This window comes from Chiloscyllium plagiosum, unplaced genomic scaffold (assembly GCF_037043375.1).
Source record: "Chiloscyllium plagiosum isolate Xiang-an unplaced genomic scaffold, Cpla_swu_hap1 HiC_scaffold_27, whole genome shotgun sequence".
NCBI classification, from domain to species: domain Eukaryota; kingdom Metazoa; phylum Chordata; class Chondrichthyes; order Orectolobiformes; family Hemiscylliidae; genus Chiloscyllium; species Chiloscyllium plagiosum.
The window spans coordinates 29,738,630-29,751,189 of record NW_028270165.1 but is presented as its reverse complement, the minus strand read 5'-3'; positions in this window follow the sequence as shown (position 1 = coordinate 29,751,189).

Below are 12,560 nucleotides of genomic sequence, written 5' to 3'. Positions count from 1 at the left end.
ACCAATGTTGTGTAAAACTGCAACATAACGTTACAACTTCTATACTCAGTACCCTGATTGATTGAAGGCTGGTGTGCCAAAAGCATTCTTCACTGCCTTTTCTACCTGCCACTGCACTTTCAGAGAACCATGGATCAAAACTCCAATGTCCCTCTGTTCCACTGCACTCATTAAGGTCCTTCCATTCACCATGAAACCTTGATTTGACTTTTCAAAGTACATACTCCACACTTATCTATATTTAATTCCATTTACCATTGCTTCGCCCACTTCCCCATCTGATCAAGGTCCTGCTGCAATTTTCGATAACCTGCCTCACTGTCCAGGATACCGCCTATTTTAGTGTCATCAACAAACTTAATAATCATGCCCTGGACATTCTCATCCAAATCATTGATAGAGAAAACAAACAGTAATTTGCACAGCACTGACCCCTGAGGCACTCCTCTCGGCACAGGCCTCGAGTCCAACAAGCATTCTTCCGCTATTACCCTCTGCTTCCTAACATCAAGACAATTGCGTATCCAATTTGCCAGCTCCCCCTGGATTCCATGCGATCTGACCATCCAGGGCACTTTTTCATGTGGAAAAGTATCAAAGACCTTGTTGAAATCCATATAGACTATGCCTACCGCTCTGATTGCAGCAATCTTCCTGGTCACTTTGTCAAAGAACTCTAACAAATTTGTTAAGCATGTCTCCCATGCACACAGCCATGTTGAGTATTCCTAATCAACAGCTGTCTTTCCGAACGAATGTAAATCTTATCTGTCAGAATGTTTCCAAACAGCTTACCAACCACAGATGTTAGGTTTACCCATCTATAGTTCCCAGGCTTTTCGTTGCAGCCCTTCTTGAATATTGGCACAACATTCACTATTCTCTGGTCTTCCAGGACATCACCCACAGCTAATGATAATGCAAAAAATATCAGCCAGGGCCGCCGCAATTTCTTGTCTAACCTCTTGCAGTGTTCTTGGATATATCTGATCGGGACCAGGAGATTTATTCAACTTCACCCATTCTAATACATCCAACACTTCCTCTACCAAGATATGGACAGTCCCCAATATATGACCACGAAGTTCTCCAAGTTCCTAAGTCTTTATGTCTGTCTCCACTGTAAACACAGCAATATTCATTGGAGATTTCACTGATCCACTGTAGTTCTACGAATACATGTCCACTTTGGTCCTTGAGGGTTCCTATTCTCGTTATCCCCTATATATACCGCCAGGGATTCTCCTGATCAGTTACCTGTACCTGAGCCATGTCTCCTTCATTTTTTTCCCCATTCAATGCCTTAGAGTCTCTTGTCATCCAGGGTTCCCTATTCCTATCAACCTTATCTTTTACTGTCACAGGAACATATAGACCTTGAACTCTAGCCATCCCACTTTTAAAGGCTTCTCAATTAACAGAGGTTCCTTTGCCTGCAAACAAACTACTCCAATCAACCCCTGCAAGTTCCTGTCTAATTCCAACAATATTTGCCTTGGCCCAGTTTAGAACTTGAACCTGTAGATCAGTTTTATCCCTCTGCATAACTATTTTAAACTTAATAGATCTATGGTCACTGGTCCAATGTGCTCCCCCACTGTCACCACTGTCACCTCTGTCATCTGTCCTGCCCTATTTCCCAAGAATAGGTAGGAGTTTTACCCCTCCCAGAGCAGGACGTGGTGCATGAAACATTCAAAAAACATTTCACTCCTGGTCATTGTGAGGGAGCTCCCATGGGGATAGGTTTGCATGTGGGTGTGCATGGGACTAGGGCTGTATGTGGGAGGGTGCGTGGGTGGGTGGGTGTTGGTTGGTGGCATGGATGTAGATATGAGGTTTTGTGTGCGTGTATGTGGGCATGGATGTAGGTATGAGAGTATGTGTGTGTTCACACTGGGGCACACCTGGGCACATGGACACATTCCAACGTCCTGGACCCTGGCACATGATGTCAGTCACAGTCTATGTTAGAAAAATTAAAGTCTCCTATACGCCAAACCTATTGCTCCTGCACGTCTCCCCAGTGTCCCAACATTTCTGTTTCTCTGATTCCCGTTAACTATTTGGGGGCCTATAGTAAACCCCAATAAGGTCACCTTCTCCTTCTTATTTCTTAGCTCCACTCACAAAGTTTCACTGGATGATGATCCAGTTGCTTCATCTTTGACTACTGCAGTGAGACATACCTTAATCAAAAGTGCTACTCCCCTCTTCTCTTTCCATTACCTCTAAAGCACCTATACCCTGTCACATTAAGCTGCCAGTCTTGTCCCTCCCTTAGCCATGTTGCTGTCATGGCTATAATATCCCAGTCCCACGTAGTTATCCACACCCTGAATTCACCGGCCATACCTTTCAGCCCTCTGGCGTTGAAATAGATGCAATTTAATCCAACAGGCATTCCTTGCTCTCTGTTGTGTTACAGCCTGACCTATCTATTCACTTTATTATTTCTGATCAATGTATACTTTACCAGCCTCACACTTGCCTCCCTGCTACTGAGGATCAATGTAATTTAAACCCTCCCTAGAAGCACTAGCAAACTTCATCGCCAAGATATTGGTCCCCCTCCAGTTCAGATTTAACCCATCCCTCTTAAATAGGTCACTTCTGCCCCAGAAAAGGTCTTAATGACCTAAAACTCTGAATCCCTGCCCACCTGTACCAATTCTTTTGCCACGCATTCATCTGCCAGATCTTCCTGTACTTACCCTCACTAGCACGTGGCACTGGAAGTAATCCTGAAATTACCACTAATGAGGGCCTAGTCTTTAAACTTTCATACTAGCTCTCCGTGATCACTCTGCAGGACCTCATCCCTATTTCTCACCATGTCCTTTGTGCCAACATGCACAATGAATTTTGACAGCCCACCCTTTCCCTTGAGAATTTCTGCAGCCGCTCCAAGACATCCCATACCCTGGCACCAGCAGGCAACACATCAGAGTGGATTCCCATTTGTGGCCATTGAATAAATAAAAGTGTTTGTGCAACAGCTCAGTACCTGAAGCATATTTACTGAGAATACACTTGGGAAGCTGAACCATTTGATTTTATATCCATTTATGATTCACCTCCTTTCGGGTTTTTTTTGAAATTCATTAATGCTGAAAGCATACATTACTGACCCCCTTCAATCTGGATTGCACTCCTTTCTAGGTTTTTTGGTAATTCATCAATACTGAAAACGTATTATTAACACCCTTCTATCCTGATTGAGTTCCTTTCAGGGTTATTTTAAAATTCATCAATACTGAAAACATATATCATTGAAAACATTCAATCTTGATTGAGTCCCTTTCAGGGTTATATCGGAATTCATCCATACTGAAAACATATATTTTGACCCCCTTCAATCCTGGTTGACCTTCTCTCATTGTTATTTTGCAATTCATCAATGCTGACAACATATATTATTGATACATAGAACATGTACTATTGACCCCCTCCAATCCTGATTGAGCGCCTTTCAGGGTTTCCTTGTAATTCATCAATACAAAAAACATATGTTATTGACCCTCTTCAATATGAATTGACTTCCTTTCAGGGTTTTTTTTGTAACTCGTCAATACTGAAAACATATCCTATTGATACCTGTCAATCATAATTGACCTCCTTTCAGGTTTTTGTTTTGCGGTTTATTAATACTGAAAACGTATGTCATTGACCTCCTTCAATCTTAATTGACCTCCTTTCAGGGTTTTCATTTTGTAATTCATCAATAATGAAAACTATATATTATTGACACTCTTCAATCCTGATTGACATCCTTTCAGTGTTTTTTTGTATTCATCAATGCTAAAAACATATTATTAACCACCTTCAATCTTGATTGAGGTCCTTCCAGTTTCTCTTTTGTGATCCATCAATACAGAAAACATATATTATTGACCCATTTCTATCCTGATTCACCTCCCTTCAGGGCTTTTCTTGTAAATCATCAATACCAAAAACATGTATTATTTCCCCCCTTCAATCCTGAATCACCTCCTTTCAGGATTTTTGTAATTCATCATTACTAAAAAAAATTATCGACTCCCTTCAATCTTGATTTACCTCCTTTCAGTTATTTTTTGTAACTTATCAATACTGAAAACATACATTATTGACCCCCCCCCCCTTTAATCTGGATTGACCTGCTGTCAGGGTTTTTTGTAAATCATTAATACAGAAAAAAAAATATTGACCCCCTCCAATCCTGATTGAACTTTTTTCAGGGTTTTTTTTGCAATTAATCTGTACTGAAAATTTCTATTATTGACCCCCTTCATTCCTGATTGACTTCCTTTCAGGTTATTTTGTCATTCATCAATACTGAAAACATATTATTGACCCCTTTCTATCCTGATTCACCTCCCTTCAGGGCTTTTCTTGAAAATCATCAATACCAAAAACATGTATTATTTACCCCCTTCAATCCTGATCCACCTCCTTTCAGAGTTTTTTGTAATTCATCATTACTAAAAAAAATCACCTCGCTTCAAGCTTGATTTACCTCCTTTCAGTTTTATTTTGGAATTTAGCAATGCTAAAAATATATTTTATTGATCCCCCCCCCCCCCCCCCCCCCCACACACACCACCTTTTAATCTTGATTGACCTCATGTCAGGGCTTTTTGTAAATCATTAATACTGAAATAAAATATTATTGACCCCCTCCAATCCTGATTGAACTCATTTCAGGGTTTTTTATTTGCATTTAATCTATACTGAAAACTTTTATTATTGACTTGCTCTAATCCTGATTGACTTCCTTTCAGGTTATTTTGTTATTCATCAATACTGAAAACATATTACTGACCCCTTTCTATCCTGATTCACCTCCCTTCAGGGCCTTTTTTGCAATTCATCAATACTGAAAACATGAATTACTTACCCCCTTCAATCTTGATTTACCTCCTTTCAGAGTTTTTTGTAATTCATCCATACTGAAAACATGGATTATTTACCCCCTTCAATCTGATTATCCTCCTATCAGGATTTTTTGTAAATCATAAATATTGAAAAGTATATATTATTGACCCCCTCCAATCCTGATTGGACACCTTTCAGGTCTTTTTCTTGTAATTCATCTATACTGAAAACTTATATTATTGACCCTCTCCAATCCTGATTGACTTCCTTTCAGGTTATTTTGTCATTCGTCAATATTGAAACCATATTATTGACCCCTTTGTATCCTGATTCACCTCCTTCAGGACATTTTTGGCAATTCATCAATACTGAAAACATGGATTATTAAACCCCCCCCCCCCCCCACTTCAATCCTGATTTACATCCTTACAGGATTTTTTGTAATTTATCAACACTGAAATATACTATTGCCCAACTCCCCACGCCCCACCAAAAATACTGATTGACCTCCGGTCAGGGTTCTTTTGCAAATCATCAATGCTGAAAAAGTATATTATTGACGCCCTCCAAACCTGATTGACCTCCTTTCAATTCTCAATAAATAAAAGCAAATTACTGCGGATGAAGGAATCTGAAACCAAAAGAGAAATTGCTGGAAAATCTCAGCGGGGTCTGGCAGCATCTGTAAAGAGAGAAACGAGCTGACGTTTCGAGTCTAACTGACCCATAGATGCTGCCAGAGCTGCTGAGATTTTCCAGCATTTTCTCTTTTGGTTTCCTTTCAATTCTCTGCTGTTCAGAGAGAGGACAATGTCCAATGCGAGCCCTGTTCATGCTTCAGTGCACCAACCTTTCACTTTCCATTGGTCGGAATATCTGTCATTCAAAGCCGTTCTCCAGATTCTCTATCTCTATTGGTGCGGATCTCCCGTCACTCATGCGTTGTGACATTCCCCCCGCGTCGAGCGTGACAGCGCATGCGCTGTCTCCACCTTTGTCACCAACGTTGTGCGTTGCTTGTGGCTGCTCTCAAACGGTGAGAATCGACGGGATCAGAGGCGCGACAGACCGGGCGGTGGGTGAGCGTAGTGGCGGGGTAGACCTCCTGTGTCGGTCGTAAATCCCGTGTAATTAGTTCCAGATGCCGACTTTGCATCCAATGTGACGACGGCTGTTCCCAGTCTGCGGGCCCCGCGGGTGCGTCCGCCATATTTGTTGAGGGGCATTGGGTCCGCCATATTTGTTGTGGGCAAGGGACTGGGCGGAGCTTGCAGTTCATTGTTCAGAATGGGGACAACTTGTCCATCATCAAGCAGAGTGGGAGATGGAGTTTGATTTGGATAAATGTGAGGTGTTACTTTTTGGTAAAACAACCAGTGCAGGACTTATATAATTAATGTTAGGGTAGCACTGTAGAACAGGGAGACCTTTGTGTTCAGTTGCACAATTGTTTGAAATTTGTTTCACATATACAGGAGGTGATGAACAAAGCATTCAGTACTTTGAGTGCAGGAGCTGGAGTTTTGTGTTGATGGCGTGCAGGGTGTTGGTGAGACCTCTTTTGAAGTAGTACCTGCAGTTCTGGTCGCCCTGTTGAAGGGAGGATATTATTAAACTGGAGAGGGTTCAGAAAAGGTCTACTGGGGGATGTTGTTGGGAATGGAGCGTTTTAGTTGGGCTGGGTCTTTTTTCACTGGACTGTAAGAGGTAAAGGGATATAAAGATTATAAGGGTTTATAAAATCATGAGAGGCAAAGATAAGGTGAGTAGCAAAGGTTTTCTCAATGTCATCCTCAAGTTAAGGTCATGCTGATCACAGTGAGGGGCAATGTGCAGCAGGCAGTGGTTATACTCGGTCAGGAGGAGGGAACACTGTGAATTTCTGTCTTGAATTGACAGCGATGGAATTTGGAATATTCTTTTCCAGGATGTTTATTAGGATTCACAGATGAAAACCTCAAACCAAATATCACATCAAAATCTGATGAAAATCACTTGGTTAATCAGAAACTGGGGAGAAAGTGAGGTCTGCAGATGCTGGAGATCAGAGCTGGAAATGTGTTGCTGGAAAAGCGCAGCAGGTCAGGCAGCATCCAGGGAACAGGAGAATCGACGTTTCGGGCAAAAGCCCTTCATCAGGAATAAAGGCAGAGAGCCTGAAGCGTGGAGAGATAAGCTAGGGGAGGGTGGGGGTGGGGGTGGGGAGAGAGTGGCATTGAGTACAATGGGTGAGTGGGGGAGGAGATGAAGGTAATAGGTCAGGGAGGAGAGGGTGGAGTGGATAGGTGGAAAAGGAGCTAGGCAGCATGTGTACAGACAAATCAGTTAACATTTCGCGTCGAGGGATTCTTCCTCAGAATGACGGTATAGTGGTGCTAACCTCGCAGCGCTAGGGACCCTGGTTCGATTCCAGCCTCGGGCGACTGTCTGTGTGCAGCTGGCATTTTCTCCCTCTATTCCTGATGAAGGACATCTGCCCGAAACGTCGATCCTCCTGCCCCTCGGACGCCGACCGGCCCGCTCCGCCCCCCCAGCACCACTCTAATCTTGACTCTGGTTTCCAGCATCTGCAGTCCTTGTTCTTCCCCCGTGTCAGCCTGGGTTTCCTCCCACAGTCTAAAGATGTGTAAGGTTAGGGTGAAGTGGCCATGCTAAATTGCCCATAGTGCCCATGGAGGTGAAGGTTAGGTGCATTAGTCAGGGGTAAATGGAGGGGAATGGGTCTGGGTGGATTACTGGTCGGTGTGCACATGTTGGGCCCAATCCCCACACTGTGGGGGGGATTCAATGTAAAAAGAATGATTGGGCAAGGCTTGGAGGGTGGGAGTGAGTGACGCGTCTCCGCGATCGGTGATTGGATGGTCACCGCCCCTTCCCACCACTGTCCAATCATCACGCTGACCCATGTGTCTATCAGCGTGGTCTTCCCGCCCCTCCAGGTGCGGTCTCACCAGGGCACATAATTCCAGGTGCGGTCTCACCAGGGCCCTGTACAGCTGCAGAAGGACCTCTTTGCTGCTATAAAAGGTAAAAACAATTACTGCAGATGCTGCATTAGAGTGGTGACCGGAAAAGCACAGCAGTTCAGGCAGCATCCAAGAATTTGATTTTCCTACTCCTCAGACGCTCGACCCTGGGCTGGCCCTGCCTTCAGGAATTCGGGAGGTGGGGGGCGGGGTGCAATGGTGTGGTTGGGCGGGCAGAGTAAGGGCTGAGGTGCAGCCGATTGGACGAGGGGCGGGAAGACCACGCTGATAGACACATGGGTCAGCGTGATGATTCTCCATTTACCTGAATATTCTCCATTTACCTGGAACGACAGCAAACCCAACAATTTTCCAGATGCTCAACATCCCTCCAGCACAAATAGCAAACTTGACTGGTGTCACCTTGAACATTCACTTTCTTTACCTCAGATGCATAGTTACGGCACTGCGCCATCAACAAGATTAATTACATTAACTCACCAACACTTTTCTGACTGCCCTTTTCAAACTGACAAGCTGTACCAACTGATGAGGACAAGCAGAGCAAAGAGCAACAGCACCTGCAAGTACACTTCCAAGTCACATGCCATTCTAACCTGGGCTTATATCGCCTCCTTTTCTGTTGCAGGGCGAAATTTCCGGAACTCCTTTCTGAAGAACACTGCGGGACTACCTTCGTGAAGGTGCTTTCTCTCGTGGAAGACAGGCAAGTGGGCAGAGAGGGTGGGGTGGGGTGGGGGTGGATCACTCCATCCTGGAGGCTCCCTGCCTCCATTCCTGATGAAGGACCTATGCCCAAAACATCGAATTTCCTGCTCCTTGGATGCTGCCTGACCTGCTGTGCTTTTCCAGCACCACTCTAATCTAGAAGGGGTGGGGTTGCCTTGTTCATAAGAAACTAAATTAGATCAGCAGCAATAAACAAAATAGGGTCAGAAGATGTAGAATGTGTATGGGTAGAGTTGAGGAACCACAAAGTTGAAAAAAGCCATAACTGCAATTATTTACAGGCTTCCAAACAGAAGTCAGGATTTGGGGCACAAGATACACCAAGAGATAGAAAAGGTGTGTAAGGAAGGCAAGGTTACAGTGATCATGGCGGATCTGATGATGCAGATGGGCTGAGAAACTCAGATTGGTAGTGGATCACAAGAAAATACTGATTGAGGATGATCAGCCATGATCATAATGACTGGTGGTGCTGGCTCGAAGGGCGGAATGGCCTACTCCTGTACCTATTCTCTATTGTCTATAAAATGCACTTCTGGAATGTCGGTGAGATAGCTTTTTGGAACAGCTTGTGGTGGAGCCCACAAGGGGACAGGCAATAGTGGATTTAGTGTTGTGCAATGAGGCAGACTTGATGAAGGAACCCTTAAAATGCAGTGACCGTAATATGACAGAATTTACTCTAAAACTTGAGAGACTGTGGAATCAGATCCAATAGTTATTACAGTTGAATAAAAGAACCTACAGATACATGAGAGAGGAATCTGACAAGAAAGGCAGTGGCACAGCAATGGGAGGAGTTTCTGCGAATAATTCGGGTGATTAGATTCCCTACAGTGTGGAAACAGGTGCTTCAGCTCAACAAGTCCACACGAACCCTCCGAAGAGCAACCCACCCAGACCCATTCCCCTACACTTATCCCTGACTAATGCACCTAATATTATGGGCAATTGAGCATGGCCAACTCAGCTCACCTGCATATCTTTGGATTGTGGGAGGAAACCCATGCAGACACAGGGAGAATGTGCGCACACCATACAGACAGTTACCTAAGGTGGGAATTGAACCCGGGTTCGTGGCGCTGTGAGGCTGCAGTGCTAACCACTGAGTCACCATGCCGCCAAAGGACATTCTGAAGAATGTCCCACCCAAACCCCTTACTCTATATTTACCCCTGACACAGCAAAATTCATTCTGAGGAAAATGAAGCAGACAAAAGGGAGGGTGAGGTAACAATGGCTGCTGGGTAAGTCAGACGAGATATTAAACTGAGCAGGAATTATCCCTTGTATCCAGGTATGATATTTATCTCTCAACCAAAATTACTGAGCAAAGCAGACTATCTAGTCAACAGGCTTGTGGGATCTTGCTGTGCAGATTTGCTGTGGTGATGCTATATGTTGCAAGTCTGTCTCTACTTCAAGAAGAGTTAATTAACTGTGAAGCTCCTTGGGACATCCTGAGGCTGTGAAAGGTTCCCCAAAGAAGGGAAAATCATTTGGATGGAACAAAAGGTTTTTCTGCCCATTATGCAGTGCTCGGCAAAAGAGCAATCCAGTCTGATCCCACAATCCAGTTCTTTGTCAGTAGCCTCTAAGGGAGGATACTATTGACAGATACTTTAACTGTGAGGAGAGTTTCTGCCTGTCAGTCTTGAAGGTAGTGATTTGCAGAATTTCTTAGTTCACTGGAGTAGAGGAATAGATATAGAATGATATAGATATAAAATCCCGACAGTGTGGAAACAGCCCTTCTGCCCAATAAGTCCACACTAACCCTCCAAAGGGTAACTATACACAAGAAAGGACGGCACGGTGGCTCAGTGGTTAGCACTGCTGCCTCACAGCACCAGGGTCCTGGGTTCGATTCCAGCCTCTGGCGACTCCCTGTGTGGAATTTGCACATTCTCCCCATGTCTGGGTGGGTTTCCTCCAGGTGCTCCAGTTTCCTCCCACGGTCCAAAGATGTGCAGGTTAAGGTGAATTAGCTATGTTAAATTGCCCATAGTATTCGGTGCATTAGTCAGAGGGAAATGGGTCTGGGTGGGTTACTTTTCGGAGGGTCGATGTGAACTTGTTGGGCTGAAGGGCCTGTTTCCACACTGTAGGGAATCTAATAATCTAATACTTACTTGCATTAACTCACCAATGCTTTTCAGACTGCCCCTTTTAAACTGACAGGCTGTACCAACTGATGAGAACAAGGAACAGCACAAGGAACACAACCCATCCAGACCCATTGCCTTACATTATTAGTCTACATTTACCCCTAACTAATGCACCTAACCTGCACATCCCAGAACATTATCGGCAATTTAGCACGGCCAATACTCCCTAACCTACGCGCCTTTAGACTGTGGGAGTAAACCAAAGCACCCAGAGAAAACCCACACAGACACGGGGAGAACTTGCAAACGCCACACAGACAGTAGCCGAGACTGGAATCGAACCCGGGTCTCTGGCGCTGTGAGGCGACCACTGAGCCACCCCAAAAGCTGATTACTCCTGAGCTCCCCTCCTCGTTGTCTCTTTTGTATCTATAGCCTGTGAGAATTAATACCAGTGTATGTAGACATAATCTTGATTATTTCGCACACATCAGTTAAATGTCCCCTCAGCCTCCTCGCTTCCAAATAAAACATTGTGCTTAGCCAGTCTTTCCTGATTGCTGCAAGTCCCCAATCTTTGCAATGTCCCTCTGACTTCTTTCTAGTATGATTATAGTTTTCCAGTGATGTGATAATTAGAACCAAAGTTTTTCTGTCAAGGTTTTGTGTGAGACATGTTGCAGGAGCCACTTCAAGATGAATGTGAAATGAATGGGCTGTTAAATTGAACTGAGGCCAGGTATGTGAAGGTTGTACAGGATCTTTGTGTCTTCATTGAAGTCAAACAGTTGCAGCTGATCCTGGAATGTGATTCACCTTTATTAACCCTTGGCCCTTTTTCATTTTAATTTCAGTTCTACTGGGGAGAAGATGCCAGTGCACAAAAGCAAATGTGAAAGCATACAATGTGGCAAAGGGCAGTGGGAAACGCAACAGAGAAAGAAATAAGGAGGGAGAAGATTAAATTATTAGATTAGATTAGATTACTTACAGTGTGGAAACAGGCCGTTCGGCCCAACAAGTCCACACCGACCCGCCGAAGCGTAACCCACCCATTCCCCTACATTTACCCCTTTATCTAACACTACGGGCAATTTAGCATGGCCAATTCACCTGACCTGCACATCTTTGGACTGTGGGAGGAAACCGGAGCACCCGGAGGAAACCCACGCAGACACGGGGAGAATGTGCAAACTCCACACAGTCAGTCGCCTGTGTCGGGAATTGAACCCAGGTCTCTGGCGCTGTGAGGCAGCAGTGCTAACCACTGTGCCACCGTGCCGCCCAAATGTGAGGGTAAGCTAGCCAATAATATTAGATAAGATTGCAAGAGTTTCTTTAGATGTGTAAAGAGCAAAACAGAAGCAAAAGTGGACATTGGACTGCTGGAAAATGACTAGAAGACATAGGAGCAGAAATTAGGTCATTCAGTCCATAGAGTTTGTTCTGCCAGTCAATCTGGGAGAAAGTGAGGACCAATTCCATCTTAGAAAATCCCAGATGGCCTCCTTCTTCCAAGATCGCAATTTCCCTTCCTACGTAGTTGTCGATGCCATCCAGCAGATCTCCTCCTCTTCCTGCACCACCGCTCTTGAACCCCACCCGCCCAACGCAACAAGGACAGAACCCCCCTGGTCTTCACCTTCCACCCCTCCGACCTCCACATACATCACACCGCCCTCCGCCACCTCCAAACAAACCCCATCACCGGAGATATATTTCCCTCCTCACCCCTATCTGTGTTCCGGAGAGGCCATGCTTTCCCAACAGCCCTCACCACCCCCCCCACCCATTCGTGGCACCTTTTCCTGCCACAGCAAGAAGTGCAAAACCTGTGCCGACACCACTACCCCTCACCTCCATCCAAGGATCCTTACAC